The sequence below is a fragment of the Bos grunniens genome, chromosome 24 (genome assembly GCF_055505025.1).
Source record: "Bos grunniens cultivar Pamir isolate PY7600 chromosome 24, Bosgru_T2T1.0, whole genome shotgun sequence".
Classification (NCBI taxonomy): Eukaryota; Metazoa; Chordata; class Mammalia; order Artiodactyla; family Bovidae; genus Bos; species Bos grunniens.
The window spans coordinates 46,878,306-46,893,812 of record NC_141188.1 but is presented as its reverse complement, the minus strand read 5'-3'; the positions used below and the strand labels follow the sequence as shown (position 1 = coordinate 46,893,812).

The following is a 15,507-nucleotide window of genomic DNA, read 5'->3' as shown; positions in this document are numbered from 1 at the left end:
GCTCCTCTGTTCATGAGCTTTATCAGGCAAGAATACTGGATTGGGTTGCCATGCCCTCCTTCAAGGGGCCTTCCCTACTCAGGGATCAAACCCAAGTCTTCTGCCTTACAGGTGGATTCTTTACTGCTGAGCCACTGAGGAAGCCCAGTAGATAGCCTAGAGATAGTCAAATTCCAGCCCTCCAAAAGGTGGGGAGACAGAGGCCTTGAGAGGTTGAGGGACTGATCAGGGCTCTTGAAGCTCATTGTCCAGAAATCAGGATGAAGGCCTGGCTCTTCTGATGTCCAGAGCTCCTCCAGACCCACCCTCCTTCCCTTCCTGTACACAGAGTGACTTTCCCATTGGGCATAGCAGGCACGGCCCACAATACTTTTAAGGGTCCACAAAAATGCTTTAGTTTCTTTAAAAATCATAAGTAAAAATGCATATAATTCAGCCAGGATTATATTTATCTCAGTACCAGTTCAGTTCAGTTCAGTCGCTCATCTCGGTACCAACGCAGTCATAAAATACAATTTTTAATTTTTTTTATGGAAGAAGGGACTTATGAAAGTCAAGTGCCTAGGGCCCCCCACAAGTCATCATTTTGCCCTGCTGATACAAACCAAACAAGACAGCCATAGGAGAAATTCAGGGTGGGGGACCCAGTCTTCCACATTGGCCCCTCCTCATGGTGATGAGGCTCTGCTCCCTCCCCATCTTGCTCCTTTTAAGTAAGCCCTTTTGTCTCAAATGTCTTTTTGCCTCTCTGCAGAAAGGTCATTTCAAACAGGGAAGAGAGGCTCTGAATTACACATTAGGATGGGCAACGAGTGATAGAAATAAGCTACGTGGGCAAATCTACATGCGTGTGCCGTCAGTTGCTCAGCCATGTCTGACTCTTTGTGACTCCCATGGATTGTAACCTGCCAGGCTCCTCTGTCCGTGGAATTCTCCAGGTGAGAATACCGGAGCGGGTTGCCATTTCCTGGGCTTCCCAGGTGGCGCTAGCGTTAAGGAACCCACCTGCCAATGGAGGAGGCATAAGGGGTGCAGGTTCTATCCCTGGGAAGGGAAGATCCCTTGGAGGAGGGCATGGCAACCCACTCCAGTATTCTTGTCTGGAGAATCCCATGGACAGAGGAGCCTGGTGTGTTACAGTCCATAGGGTCGCAAAGAGTTGGATGTGACTGAAGTAACTCAGCACATACGCACGCCATTTGCTACTCCGTCTTCCTGATCCAGGGATGGAACCCACATCTCTTGTGTCTCCTGCACTGGCAGGTGGATTCTTTACCACTCCGCCAGCTGGAAAGCCTGGGCAAATCCACACTGAGCAGCAAACCTCTGCTGATTCAGTTCTGACCAGAAGACGCTTGAAGGTCTCTATGGTATGTTTGAGTCACAGCTGCTGTGTGAATGCATGGGTGCCCATATATAGAAGATTCCATGTAGTAAAATACAAGGTGTGTTGCATATCTTTGGGTGGGTGTGCATTGGGTGGCCTGCACCTCCTCAAACCTGACCAACCTTCAAGGTTCTCCCGTCTCAGTAAGATAGACAGTCACTCACAGCAGTAGACTGAGTCTTTAAGTCACCCCTAAATTAATGTTTTGAAGCCTCACCCACAATGTGATGAATTGAGAGGTGGGCCTTTGGGAGGTGATTGGGCCTCAAGGATGGAGCCCTCATGTATGGGACTAGTGCCCTTATGAAAGAGGCCTCAGAGGGTTCCCTAGTCCCTTCTTCCATATGAGGACACAGTGCAACAACTCTCTAGGAATCAGGAAGCCAGGTCTCACCACATCTCAAATCTACTGGCTCCTTCATCTTTGACTTTTAATGTCCAAAACTGTGAGGAATAGGGGCTTTCCTGGTACCTCAGATGGTGAAGTGTCTGCCTGCAATGTGGGAGACCTGGGTTCGATCGCTGGGTCAGGAAGATCCCCTGGAGAAGGAAATGGCAACCCACTCCAGTACTCTTGTCTGGAAAATTCCATGAGGAGCCTGGTAGGCTACAGTCCATGGGATCTCAAAGAGTTGGACATGACTGAGCAACGTCACTGGTGAGGAATAGGTGTTTGTTGTTTATAGGCCACCCAGTCTATGGCATTTTTTTATGGTGGCCCAAACAGAGTGGGCCCAGAGGGACTCAGGTCCCACATTCTCTCATACTCCACACCCAGATGGACCATTATTCCTATTAGCGTCTCCTAAAAATCACATGTGCAATCAGCTTTTCTCATCACCTCTTTGCTAGGTGGCCAAGCCTAGGGCATCATCACGTCCCTCCTGTGTTATGTGAACAGCCATCTGACTAGGACCTGTGTCTTTGCCTTCTACTTCAGTCCAGCCTGAGTCAGTCCAGTCAGTGGTCCTTCGGATATGTAGCTGGAAACCTACTCTTGCTCAAAATCCCCTGGGGACTGATCAGCTCACTCAGATATAAGTCAGAAGTGTTCTACCCACTTGGCTTCTAGGACTTGGACTCTGGCTACTGCTCTGACATCATCTTCTTCCTGTTGCCTCCTTCTTTGTCTCGAACACGTCAAACTCACGCCTACTCCAGGACACTTGCATGTGCTGTTCCCTCTGCTTAGAATACCCTCCCCTGGTTAGCCATGGCTCCTCAGAGATGCATCCTCCAGCCCCCTCTTTACTATAGCAGCCCCAGCAAAACTTTCCTCCACACGCTCACCACCACCCACCACTCTAGTAACCTTCATTTTTTTTTTTTGCTGTTTGTCCCTCCCACTGGGATGAAGTACTCCCCTCCCTAGGGAGGAACCATGTCTTTCTCATTATTGTATCTCTAGACTTAAAAGAAATCACATTTCAAATAATACTTGTTGAATGAACGGAGCAAAGATTGGGACTGCAAAGTAATTTACTCTGTGAAAATGCCTGAACACCTGCTTGTATGGGCAGGTTTTCTATTTTTCATCCCAGATTTTGAACCGGGAATTTTGCTGATTTTCCTGGTCTCAAGGGTGCCCCTGCCTAGTTTCATCCCTCACCCTTTTCAAATGCTGGGTAGCTGGCTTCCCTGCCCATCCTCTGTGGAGAGCATTTCTAAAATATAACTAGAGCCCGTACCTCCCCTGTGAGAACCCTGCCAAGGCTCCTGGCAGCCTCCAAGGGAATGGCGCGTCAGACCAGCATCCAGCCCCTTGCCCACCACACCCATCTCACCCTCTTGGCTGCAGCCCTCCTGTGCTTTTTCAGTTCCTGAAACTGGCCCCAGCTTCAGGCCATAACTTTTTTACGCCATAAATTATCATGACACTATTATTGCTCAAAACAGTTCTTAAATTGACAGGGAAGGGAGAGGGAAAAGAAAAATATCATTTCCCCACCCCAATAAATTTCAGATGGAACTATGGGAAGAGGAAGAAAGTGAGGAACGCCGCTAGACGAGCTGATGGTGAAACAGAGGGGCACTGGGTAATTTTACCGGCAAACACCTTGTTCACTAATTCAGCCGATATTGATGAAACACACTTTGTGAGCCAGACAGACGCTGGGGCCTGTGCTGGGTTGGGGCTGGGGGCAGAGGTGAGATGCTCATTGGATTGTGGAGGGGCAGATGGCAGGTAGGGAGTCATGCCACAGAGAGATGAGTGCCCGGTGCAGGGAAGCAGGGGTGCTGAGGGAGTCTAGACAAGGGGCTTCCCACACCCGAGAACGGTGTGCTCTGAGCTAGTCTTCAATGGGGAGGAAGAGGTGGTAAGGCAAAGACATGGGCGATGGTCAGAGGGCAGCATAGGTTTCATCAGGATTGAGGGCTGAGTGGGTTTGGTCCAGAAACCATGAAAGCACAGGGTGGTCGCAACAAAGATGGTCAGGTGGGCAGGGGAGAATTACAGGATCACCGGGAGCTGTGGGAGCTCTGAAGGGGTTTAGCACAGAAAGGGCTGGCCTTATACATAGCTTAGAAGTTCACTGGGGAACATGGACTTGGATGCAAGGAGATGAGCCAAGAGATAGTTCAGCAACTCACTTGAGAAACGAGGCACAGAAAGAAGTCATTCAGGCAGCCACCTTGGAGATCTATTTGAGGTTCAGGTGGGGTTGGTTGGCAGACAGCTTAAAGGCCATTCCTGGGGGACAGGGACACCAGGAGCTACTTGAGGAGGGGAGACTTCAGGAGGTGATTGAGGGTCTGACCATAGAGGAGCTGGGCTGCCTGGCGAGGAGGGCAGGTGGCTGTGATGGTTAGTTTGGTGCATCGGCTTGTCTGGGCTCCAGTCCCCAGTTACTCAATCAAACACTTATCGGGTGTTGGTGTGAAGGTGCTTTGTAGGTGCATTTAAGGTCCATAATCAGCTGATTATGTTGCTGTCATAATCTAATAATGACATAATATAAGTCATAATCAACTGACTTTAAGTATGATCCGGGTGGGCCTGATTCAAAAAGCCTTACAAGCTGAAGTTTTTCTGGGGAAAAAGAACTGTTACCTGTGGATAGCAGCTTCACTGCAGGCTTGAGAGTCCTGTGCAGATTTTGGACTTGCCAAGTAGCCCTCACAATCCCATAGCAATAAGCCAGTTCTTTGCAATAAGTCTGTCCCTATCTATCTATCTAAGCTCCCCTGGGTTCTATTTTTCTGGCCGATCCAACTGATAACAGCTATGAGGGAACCAAACCCAGCATCTTGCCTGGAGAAGACCTCTTGTTCCCCTGCAGTCTTGTCACTCCCTAGGGAAGGTGCCTCTTCCTCCTTCATCAGGAGCCCCATGGAGAAGCCAGTAGCAAAGATGAGTCTGTCTGGGGAAGGGGAGCACATCTCTATCCACCAATGTGTGTGCCAAAGTACATGTCCCTACAATGCGAGGACTGATTCTTGCCTCTCAGAGACCCAAATCAACCTAGCCCAGTGCATCTCACTTTATAAGTACTCCCTCTCTCTAGTTATGGAGAAGAAAATGGCAACCCACTCCAGTATTCTTGCCTGGAGAATCCCAGGGACGGGGGAGTCTTATGAGCTGCCGTCTATGGGGTCTCACAGAATCTGACATGACTGAAGCAACTTAGCAGCAGCCCCAGCTGTCTCGTTAACTCTTGGGCAATTCTCTGTGGGTTTATCACATCATGGGAGAATCCCCATCCTTGCTATCTTTCCCATCGCTTTTAATTCTCACAACTCTCTGTTCCCCTATAAGGGCTTGAAATATATCCACCAAGTTTCTAATGAAGATCCTGCTCTATCTGCATATGTATCAATTAACCAAACTCAATCTCAGGAATCCTGGGGGTGAGATCAATTTTGTTCCAGATAGCTGTGCCAATTTCGACTGCTTCCAGTAGTATTTCAAACTCACCGAGAGCGCTTGGCAAGCCAAACATTTCCACATGGTTTACCCACATTAATTAATTTAGCCTCATGCTGCCATGGAGGGATAGGAGAGGGAAACTGGGTGCACAGGTGGAGTTTAAGGGAGGGCTGATGGGGGAGGGTCCTTGTGAGCTGAGGAGGCCTCCTCCCCCCAACGCCCCTTCCCTTCTACCCAACCCCGCACCTCCACCCATGATGATGTGTGGCTTTCTTTTTCTTGGATGTAATCTACATGGCTCAGCAGGAGGGCTTCCATGAAGCACGAGCAACGTGGGCCCCATGATCCCATTTCTGCACTGTCTTAAGGGTTGTCAGGGTGGCAAAGATCTTCTTAATGCATCTGCTAGGGGCAGCGGGCTCAGTATGATGCTGGCTCCCAAGGACTGAGTCAGGCAACTTGAAAAATGATGATGCCTGCAATGCCACCTGAGTGTGTGGGAGGGAGAGGGAAGGGCTGGGAGGGAGAGAAGACGCTGGAGGCTGCCATTGAGCACTTAGGTCCATCCAGGAAACGCCTGAGAATCTTCTTAGTTCTCATCCTCATAGCAACACTGCTGGGTACTTACTACTATTTTCTTCTTGAAGAAGGGGAAACTGAGGCTTTGTTGTTAAAGCCTTAGCTGTTTTCTAGATGTCTCTCACATGGAGGGGCGAATCCAATTGCAAAGCTTCAAAGAGCCTGTGAACTTGGTGGAAAGTACCTGGTTTCTGGCATCAACATATGACTTCAGGTAATCACTCAATGCCTGTGTCCCTCAGTTTAGTTACTGGTTAATGGAAAGATAGCGTAGAATGGAAGAAAAACTGTGGGGTGTGAAGTCAGCCTACTTTACATTCTAGGACCTTCCATGCCATAGCTTTTTAAAACTCTATAAAATGGGAATATAAATAACCTACCTTATAGGGTTCCTGATTAACTGACATATTGCATATAAAGTACTTAGTGCAGGGTCAGCCACATTGTTAAATGCTAAATAAGTGAAGTATCACTAATTTTTCATGCGTACATTGTGGAGATCAGTTTTTAGCTCATTTTAAATTAGCTCCTGCTTTTTGTATAACATATGTTTGGTACTTCCACAGATATGCAAACACACTGAAAGGGTGTAAAGAATACTATTATTTTTATAATGCAAGGAAATAGCTGAAAAAGGTGGTTGAGGAAGTAGGTAAAATTATGGAAGGGATGGTTGAATACACGAGGTGATCAGATTTTGGAGTGATTAATGCAGAAAAGTCATGGAAGAATAAATGTCTGGGCAAATTCTGGAAAGAGGAAAGGGTCATGTCTGGAAGAAAGGAGCATTTGTTTCTGGAGGGGTTAAAGGCTGACAGAGATGGGAGGACACTGAGTGTGTGTGTGTGCATCTCTGTGTAGGTGTGTATGTATGTGTGTGCATCTTTGCATAGAGAGTGTGTGTGTGTATGTGTGGATCTCTGTGTAGGTGTGTGTGTATATGTGTGCATCTCTGTATAGAGTGTGTGTGTGTATGTGTGGATCTCTGTGTAGGTGTGTGTGTATGTGTGTGTGTGTGTGTGGCCTGGGGAAGGATGGCAGGTGGACGCCTGGAAGGAGCCTGTTCTGACAGGTGTGACCGCTGCCAAGGGCAGTGGAGTCAGGGTGGTGGTGAGCCATGAAATCCATGTGCAGGAGTCTCACTTTGGTAGCAAGACTTGGGCTATAGAATTCTTGGCTTGTTTCCTGGAGTTCCAGAATTTAGAACTAGAAGACATCTGGTTCAGCCTCCAGCCTATCAGGCTAGTAAATATTAACTCACATTTTTACAAGGAAGAGACTCATAAGGTGCCAAGAGTTATGAGGGGCCTGGTATCACAGACCCCACTCTCCCCAGTTCACCCATCTGTCCTGACTTCTTCTCTTGGCAGAAGTAATAACCCATCCAGGAGAGAGAAGAGAGAAGGAGGGGAGGAATGGTATGGCAAGTGGGCCCTTGCAATCCTCATGATAAAATGAGGACCGAAGAAAGCTAGGTGGGCCCGCCATGAGGCTGGTGCGGGAGACCCGAAGTACTGCTGTCCGATTGGAGGAGGACATGGGCTGTTTAAACGCTGCTTTCCCTTCACCCCAGGATCCCTTGAGTCTCATAGCTAATGCCCAACATTCTATGATATACCTTATATTTCAATCCCTCATTGCTATAGCACACCCCTAAAGCTCTGCATCATTGAGTCCTCTAGCCCAGTACCCTGCGCTGGAGTCTGTACCATGGTAGCAAATAATCTATGCCATCCTTCTGGCCCCACTGCCCTGACTGTTCTAAATCCTGTAGCCCTGCAGTCTATCCTACCAGCTTCCTCTGCTCTGGTATTCAAGGTCCTTCTTTAAATCACATTTTAAAAAAGTAAACAACACTGAGCATTCATCAGTTGAGGAGCTCCTGCAGGTGCTTTTTTTTGTCTTCTCCATTGGTCAGTCATAGTTCCGGAGATTTTTTATTGAAGGAGCTTAGGGGTGACAGTCTGGCTGGGAAGGGGCGGTGTTAAAATCCTCAAGTAGCATGTGCAGAACAAGTCCAGCATTCTTCTTTAGGTCGAATACTAGAGAACAATAAAAATAGCAAACTTTTCTAAAACTTTTCTAAAACTCCTTTTGCCTAAGATTGAAGAAACGCCCGTGTGCTAAGTTGCTTCAGTCGTGTCCGACTCTTTGCTACCCTACCAGGATCCTCTGTCCGTAGGATTCTCCAGGCAACAATACTGGAGTGGGGATCTTCCTGATCCAGGGATTGAACCCACACCCTTTATGTCTCCTGCATTGCCAGGCAGATTCTTTACCACCAGGGCCACCTGGGAAGCCCTGAGGAAATGCCTAGTCACTGTATTTAAGAACGTTATTCTTAGGGCTTTATTGTTAGTAATAGGATTATTATTTGGACTGGCTGAGGGGGTGGTGTAGGAGATGATGGAGAAGCTAAATGCTACGCAGCGCCACCACACTGGCAGGGTGCCAAGCAGTTCTTCCGTATCCACCCTGTTTGGTAAGTCATCACTGCCCACACATGCTTATTGAGCACTTGAAATACGGCTAGTCCAAATTGAGGTATGTTGTAAATGTAAAATGTATACTGAGTCTCAAAGACTTTGTACATAAGAATGTGATATTTTTCATTAATAATTTTTAATGTTGATTACATGTTGAAATGATACTACTTTAGATATATTAGGCTAAATTAAAAATATGTTATTAAAATTAGTTAGAACTATTACTTTAAAAGATGTAATACACTAAAATTTTTAAAACATTTTTTTAGTAAAAAATTTTAAATGTTGTATGTGACACACTCATTGGAAAGACTGATGCTGAAGCTGAAGCTCCAACAGTTTGGCCCCCTGATGCAAAGAACTGACATTGGAAAAGACCCTGATGCTGGGAAAGACTGAAGGCAGGAGGGGAAGCAGACAACAGAGGATGAGATGGTTGGATGGCATCACTGACTCGAGGGACATGAGTTTGAGCAAGCTCTGGGAGTTGGTGATGGACGGGGAAGCCTTGGGGTTGTGCTGCAGTCCATGGGGTTGCAAAGAGTCAGACACGACTGAGAGACTGAACTGACTGAATGTGACACACATCAATGGCTCATGATTTGTTTTATGGAACAGTGCTGATTTAGAACCCTGGATCTTTTATCGTTTGTTGATGCTGGTTCCAGAGGTACCCTTGGACTCTATCAGTTTGAAGAACAGATCTGGGAAGTATCTGATTTATTACCAACAGTCGCTTGAAGGAAGGAATAGCTTCACCTTATTGCCTCCCTACTCTGTGCCTGTGTGTTGCCCCAGGAATGACACTCACAGGGACGCTGATGACCACACAGGTTGAGATCTGGGGGCGCGAGGATCCAAGCCCAGCTCTGCTGGACCAGCCATCCACTGGGCCCCCTGCGCCTTACCAGGCCACGATGCTCTGTCTCCCTTTGTCAGAGAAAGCTGGATGGAGGAGGCCAGGGGTCAAGTGCTGCCCCCTTTCTGCTCTAAAATGCCTGTTTCTCTTGGCTGAGGGAGGCCTTCAGAGCTCTCAGGCACAATACTGCGCGTTTGGGCTGTAAAGCAGAGCCCTGGGGACTAGGTTCCACCTTCCAGTCTCTGGCCCAGGCTTGATGGCTGCGGGAATCAACCTCCTGCATCTGCTTCTCAAAATGTGGCGTGGGGTGGGGTGCCCAGGTTCACGGGGAGCTGTGTTTATGGCGTTCTGCCTCCAGATGGAAAGGAAACTGGTTCCATTTGATATCCTGATGTGTGGCGTAGGCGACAGGACATCAGAATATTTAGACATGCAGACAACTGGCTGAGTTTTTGTTTACTGTACAGGCATTTAGAGACTCAGATTGAGATGAGAAGGAGAGGAAAGATTGAAAGAGTATCTGGTGTGATCCTCTCATTTTACATGTCAAATAAATGGAAGCAGAAATGCTAAAGGTCTGTCCAACCTCGCCAGCAAGAAGGTGGAAACTGCCACACTGGGCCAGTGTCCCTTGGCCAGCAGCTTCCTTTCAAGACATGGGAGAGGCATTGGTGCTGACCGTTCCTGACCCCAGTGATTCCACATACTCAATCACCGCCCCTGCCGGGGATGTAGAGACTCCGGAATCTGTTCCTGCAGGTCCCTGGCTGTTGCCAGCTACTGCAAAGATTTCAGTCAGAGGCTTCTCATGGCCCCAAAGACTCTGCACCTTCCCCAGGTGTCCCAGGGCCTGAGACTGGAAGCTTGGGAATCTGTTGGCTCTCCCGACAGGCACAGGCGGCAGGAGGACTAGTCTGGGTCACAGCTGTGAAGTCAGTGAAATGGCTTTGGCCCTTCCAGCTGCCTCCCGTGCGCGTGCCTTTTGGGGGATGTCTCCGTTGGTGGAGGGAAGCAGTCAGGTGAATAGCCTGCAGCCTTACTGCTCAAGTGCCTCCATGGCCCAGCAGCAGCACCTGTGAGCCTGTTAGAACTGTGGACCCCCAGCTCCTCCACAAACATGCTGAAGAACCAGCATTTCAGCAAGACTGCTAGGGAATTTGTGTGCTCAGTACAGTTTGTGAAGCCCAGGTTTAGAATCTTAGTGACTTAATTCATTGCCGCACTCAGAGGGTACTTACATAACAAAAGGGTAAGGCGAGAGTGAACTGTTTGTTTCAAAAAGTATACCTCCATCTGTAGGTGAGAAGAGGGGAAGTAAAGACCTTAGTGTCATTGGTAATTAGGTCTGCGCTTTTGTATGGGGAAGGTGGGGTGGGGTGGGGTGGGGAGGGTAGTGGGTCATTTGAGAGCTTAGGCTCTGGAGCCTGATTGCTGAGGTTCAAATACTGACTCAGTGACTATGTCAGCTAAGTGATCTTAGTCCCTAATGAGACCTTGGGCAATTTGCCCCAGTTTTCTCATCTGCAAAATGGGGATGATAGTATTACTATATCATCTATTCATTAGGAGGAAATGATTTAACTCTTGCAAGCCCTTAGAGCAGTACTTCAGCACACTGTACATGCTTGCTGTGCCGTGCTCAGTCGCTTCAGTTGTATCCGACTCTGCAACTCCATGGACTACAGCCCACCAGGCTCCTTTGTCCATGGAATTTTCCAGGCAGGAATACTGGAGTGGGTTGCCACCTCCTACTCCAGGGGATCTTCCCAACCCAGGGATCGAACCCGTGTCTCCTGCATTGGCAGGAGGATTCTTACCAGTGAGCCACCTAGGAAGCCACCATACGTGCTTAATTAAAGTCAATTTTTATTCTGATCATTTCCACGCCTGAAGTCAATCCTGACAGCTGGGTCAGAGATGTTCTGCCCACAGAGTATGACATTCCTATTTTAGGGACAACTGCTTGGATGACAAGTGATCATGATGTTCTGTACCCTTCCATTCTACAGGTCTGGACTTCGGTCCCTGGGGTGCCAAGGCCTGAGGAAGAAGGGCCCCACTTGGCTTTCTGCAAGGCAAACTCCACACACACACACACACACACACACACACACACATGTGAACTGCCATTGCCATGTCCTGGGGCAGTTTCCAGGAAACAAAACCAAGTCACCTCCAGGGAGTCCTCACCCTGTTTTGTTTGAAAATAAACATGTAATAGTTTATGATGTGAATTATAGTTCAATAGGAAATGAACTAAGAGTGTCCAATTCCTTTAGGATGGGTCATTTCGTAGCTGAGGGGAGTCTGGGCCTGTGAGTTCTTGCAAAAAACCATGTCAGCAGCTCTGATCGGAGGCAGAGAGAGCTGGGGCTCAAGGCAAACTTCTCTGCCTGGTCTGTGCTGGGAGGTGGAGAGAACTCAGGAGCCCTGGGGTTTTAATTTGCCAAACCTCAGGCAAATCCTTCTCTCTCCCTCTATCCTGGGCCCTTCAGCTGTAAAACAAGGGAATGGAACCTAACAGTATCCCCTGGTTTAGCTGAAGTTTCCTGTGCTCTAAAAAGTCATCTTGACAGCTCACTGGTGACAGTGGGGTGGTCAGCAACTTGACAGGTAGGGGAGTCAGGGTGACACCCCTCTCTGAGAGGAGTCAAACCTTTCCAAAGTTGGGTGCTGCTGGGGTCTGGAGGAGCTCCCACGACCTCCACACCCGCCAAGTGTGCAGCCTCTTTAGGATTCCCAGCACCGCTACGCTTTCCTCAACAGAGCCTCTGGGCCCCCACCCTGCCCCAGCCTGGCCACTTCCCCCTTCTTCAGCAAGTTAACCAAATTCTCTCTTCATGGACAGTTCAATGGAAAGTTAGTCTGAAACGACAGTATATCATATTTCATGAATTTAATAGGGTTTTCATGATTTTACAAAGTGCCTCCACCAGACACTCGCAGCTGGAGGCGGCTCAGCGGGAGGCTGAAGCCCTGCATCTGGGTTTTTCAACTCTTGCCAAAATCCATTGAATTTGATCCGGAATGACTATGAATCTTTGGAATGTACAGTCCCTTTTCTCTTGCCTTATCCAAATAAAAAGGGGGAGGGGGAGGGTGGTGCTGAGAAATATCCTAAGAGAATTCCATATGGAAACACTAAACGTGCATTATAAAGGATTTCCTATAAACAAAATCACGGTCAGAGATGTTGAACCCTCCCCATGTTTAAAACAAAGGGCTCTTGTGTGTGTGTTTGTGTGCACTTTCTAACATACACACGTATTCACGGGGTACCCTGGCCATCCCCCGTTCTCCCTAGCTAACTCTCTTCTTTTCCATCTCCCCTGCCCCCAGACTAGCCCCAAACTCCTAACAAGAACAAACTTTAATCGTTCTGTGCAGTAAATCCCCTACAAATAAATATCCAGGGCAACTTCAAACGCGCTTAATTGGAAGCACATGGGAAGAACTCCCCAGTCCCGGCCAAGGCTGCAGGGCTGTAATTTAATGTTATGATCTGCCAGAAATATGCGCCATAATGAGCAGAGTTTGGGTTTCCTTTCTGTGTATCAGAAAACTGCAGGTTTGAGTTTTTTCACGTTCTTTTTTTCTCATTTGCTCTGCTTTTGTTCAGTCATCAAACTTCACATTTAACATCCCCCCATCAACCCCAAACGAAAAAAGACAACCGCAATCTAAACAAGCCTTCCTCTCCCTTTAACCTCTCCCCGCAACTCCCTTGCTTCAAACTGTGCATGACTGTTCTGTCTTTCCCTCTGCTGTAAAAGAATTATGGCTTAGGGTTTATGGGATTTAAAAAAAAATGTGTTCAATCACCAGGATGGGAGAAATGAGGCTAAACCACCTCTGGACCCTCTAATGGTTTTATCATAGAATTATAGCTGGAATGAGCTGGCAGGAACTTTGAGAGGTCGTGCAGTCCATCCCCCGGGCTCCACACTGCTTTATCTCCAGCATTGAGGTCCGTGGGTAGCCGCCTCTCCTCAGGGATCACCCAGAGAGGAGTTTGTGTAACACTCTCTGGAAACTGAGCCACATCCCTAAGCTTACAGTATAGGAAGTGTTTCACAGGTCCTATGAAAGTCACATGACCTAAGGCCATTTCTCTTCATCACATCCTTAGGAAGTGGAAGACTTTTCCATGTCATTTTTGGGAAGACTTCATTTGGGAGAATGCCTCCAGCCAAGAGGGTAGGAGCAAGTCCTAGGGGTTTCAAAGAGAGGAAACCCAATGCCAAGTTCCCTTTGCACAGAACTGCTGAATATCAGGCTTCAAAGGAAATTCAGGGGCCATCCAGTCCAACTGTGCCTGAAGATCTGGGGTCTTCTTGGTGGTGCCCAGGCCCTTCTAGCAACTGGAAGCCCACTGTCCCCTCAGCCAGTTTCCTCTCCTTTGTGACAGTTCTCATGATCAGATAGCTGTCTCTCCTATTGAGCCCAGATTCATATTTTCTTTCTTTGCCTTTGCTGGGCTTCATTCTGTTCTCTGAAGCTACATGGAAGAATTCAAATTCCTCTGAATGACAGTCATATTCCTATCATATCATTATCATATTCATATCATATCATTACCATATTCATATTATATTATTATCATATTTACATCATAACATATTCATCCCAACTTTTCCCTTTCCAAGAACTAAGAAAGGACCAACTCAGCTTTTTCAGTTACTCTGCCCCTCTCCCACCTCCCCAATTTAATATATAGTCTATACCACTCAGCAGAATCTCGGTCTTCGTTTATTCTACCTATAAAATCGGGGTAATTCTGTCATTTGTTCCTACTGCCTAGAATGGCTGTGAGGATTGCCTTGAGATGGAATACTGTTTCTGTTGCACTTTTCTTCAGCGCTAACACAGTTGGCTGGTGAGAGTGAGCCGTTTTCTCCTCACCATTTTCAGTTGTCTTTCCTAGCTGTGTGGCTCTGGGCCAGCCGCTCTACCTCTCTGGGGGTTAGTTTCTTCCTCTGGAAAATCAAAGAGCTGGATTAAATGACCTCCAAGATTCCTTTTGGTTCAACAGGCTCACAAGGGCAGGTGTTGACACCAACTGAAGCCAACGCCCTAGAAGCTTTTACATCTTTGATCCTACTGCCTTCTGCTCATCTATCAACTGGTGAATTAATGAGGAGTACTAAACCAAGTTAAAGAAGATATGGCTCTTGTCTGCTGGGAACCTACCTTCTGGTTCATGAGACAAGAGATACACAGAGGACAGAACCAGAGGACAGGGCAAGACATCTTATAACCAGGTGGGTGCCAGAAAGAGTATCCTGGAAGGGGGTTCCCATTCCCAGGGCTGACACACTGGTAAAAGCAGCTGGTTGTGTGGTGGTATGCTACAGGCCCAGTGTTCTCAGTAGCAGTTAAGGGCCTGTGTTTGTGAGTGTATAATTAAAAATAAAGCAGAATAAGAATATTTTTCTATACCATTACTCTCAGTCATGCACAATCTATGACAGGCTCTTAAAGCAGTAGATAAAGGGGCACAATTATAGCTGGCATTTAATCTCTACTGCTTTCCATAATCTGAACCGTGCCCCACCAATCCCTACCTGGGGGCCCCACCCCTTACCTGGGAATCTGTGGTCTGTGGGAGCCCTGTTTATTTCACAGAGGATGGTAGCCAACACTTGCTAACCACTGACACATGATTGAAGGACAGAGGGAAGAGACCTGTGGGTCTGAAGACAAAGCAAATCCTCAAAGGATGGACTCAAAGCTTGCGCCAGGCTGGGGTAGGGGTGGGGAGTGCAGCCAGCCAGGGCCTGGTCCAAGCCCCCATCGTGCCTTTGGATACTGCCATTTTGCTTCCTCTTGTTCCCTTACAGAATATGCTCCACGCGGCAGCCAGAAGAAACATTTGAAAACAAATTAGATCATGCTGCTTCTCTGCTCTGGATCTTTCAATCACTTTCCAAAGTACTGGGAACGATATCCTAACCCACGTTTATGCCTCTCAGGTTTATGAGAACCAGCTTCCCACTATCTTTCCTACCTAACTTCCCGCCTCCTCTCCTTTTGTGCTCCGCTCCTTAACCACACAGCATTCTCCATCCTGCCTACGCCAGCCAGGCACACTCCTGCTTCAGGGCCTTTGCATAGGCCGTTCCCAGATACGTGCGTGACTCACTCCTTGTTTTCTCAAGGTCTTTACAAGGTAGCCTTCCCTGATCACTGCATCTAGGGCAGCATTCCCTGCCATTCTCTCCCTAACTCACATCACCTTTTTCCATAGTATTATTACTACCTAACAGCCTTCCAGGCTCCTCCGTCCATGGGATTTTCCAGGCAAGAGTACTGGAGTGGGGTGCCATTG

At 47.8% G+C, this 15,507-nt stretch overlaps 1 long non-coding RNA gene across 2 annotated transcripts in view; it reads left to right on the top strand.

Annotated features, from left to right (window-relative positions):
- The window catches only part of LOC147346199 (uncharacterized), a 45,604-nt gene that overhangs the window by 16,344 nt on the left and 13,753 nt on the right, over positions 1-15,507 (top strand). The window contains exons 2-3 of one of the 2 annotated variants that reach the window (XR_015153482.1): positions 14,212-14,440; positions 15,020-15,110. This is a non-coding gene — a long non-coding RNA (uncharacterized LOC147346199). The remainder of the gene's footprint in view (positions 1-14,211; positions 14,441-15,019; positions 15,111-15,507) is intronic. The other variant, XR_015153480.1, reaches the window with a different exon arrangement.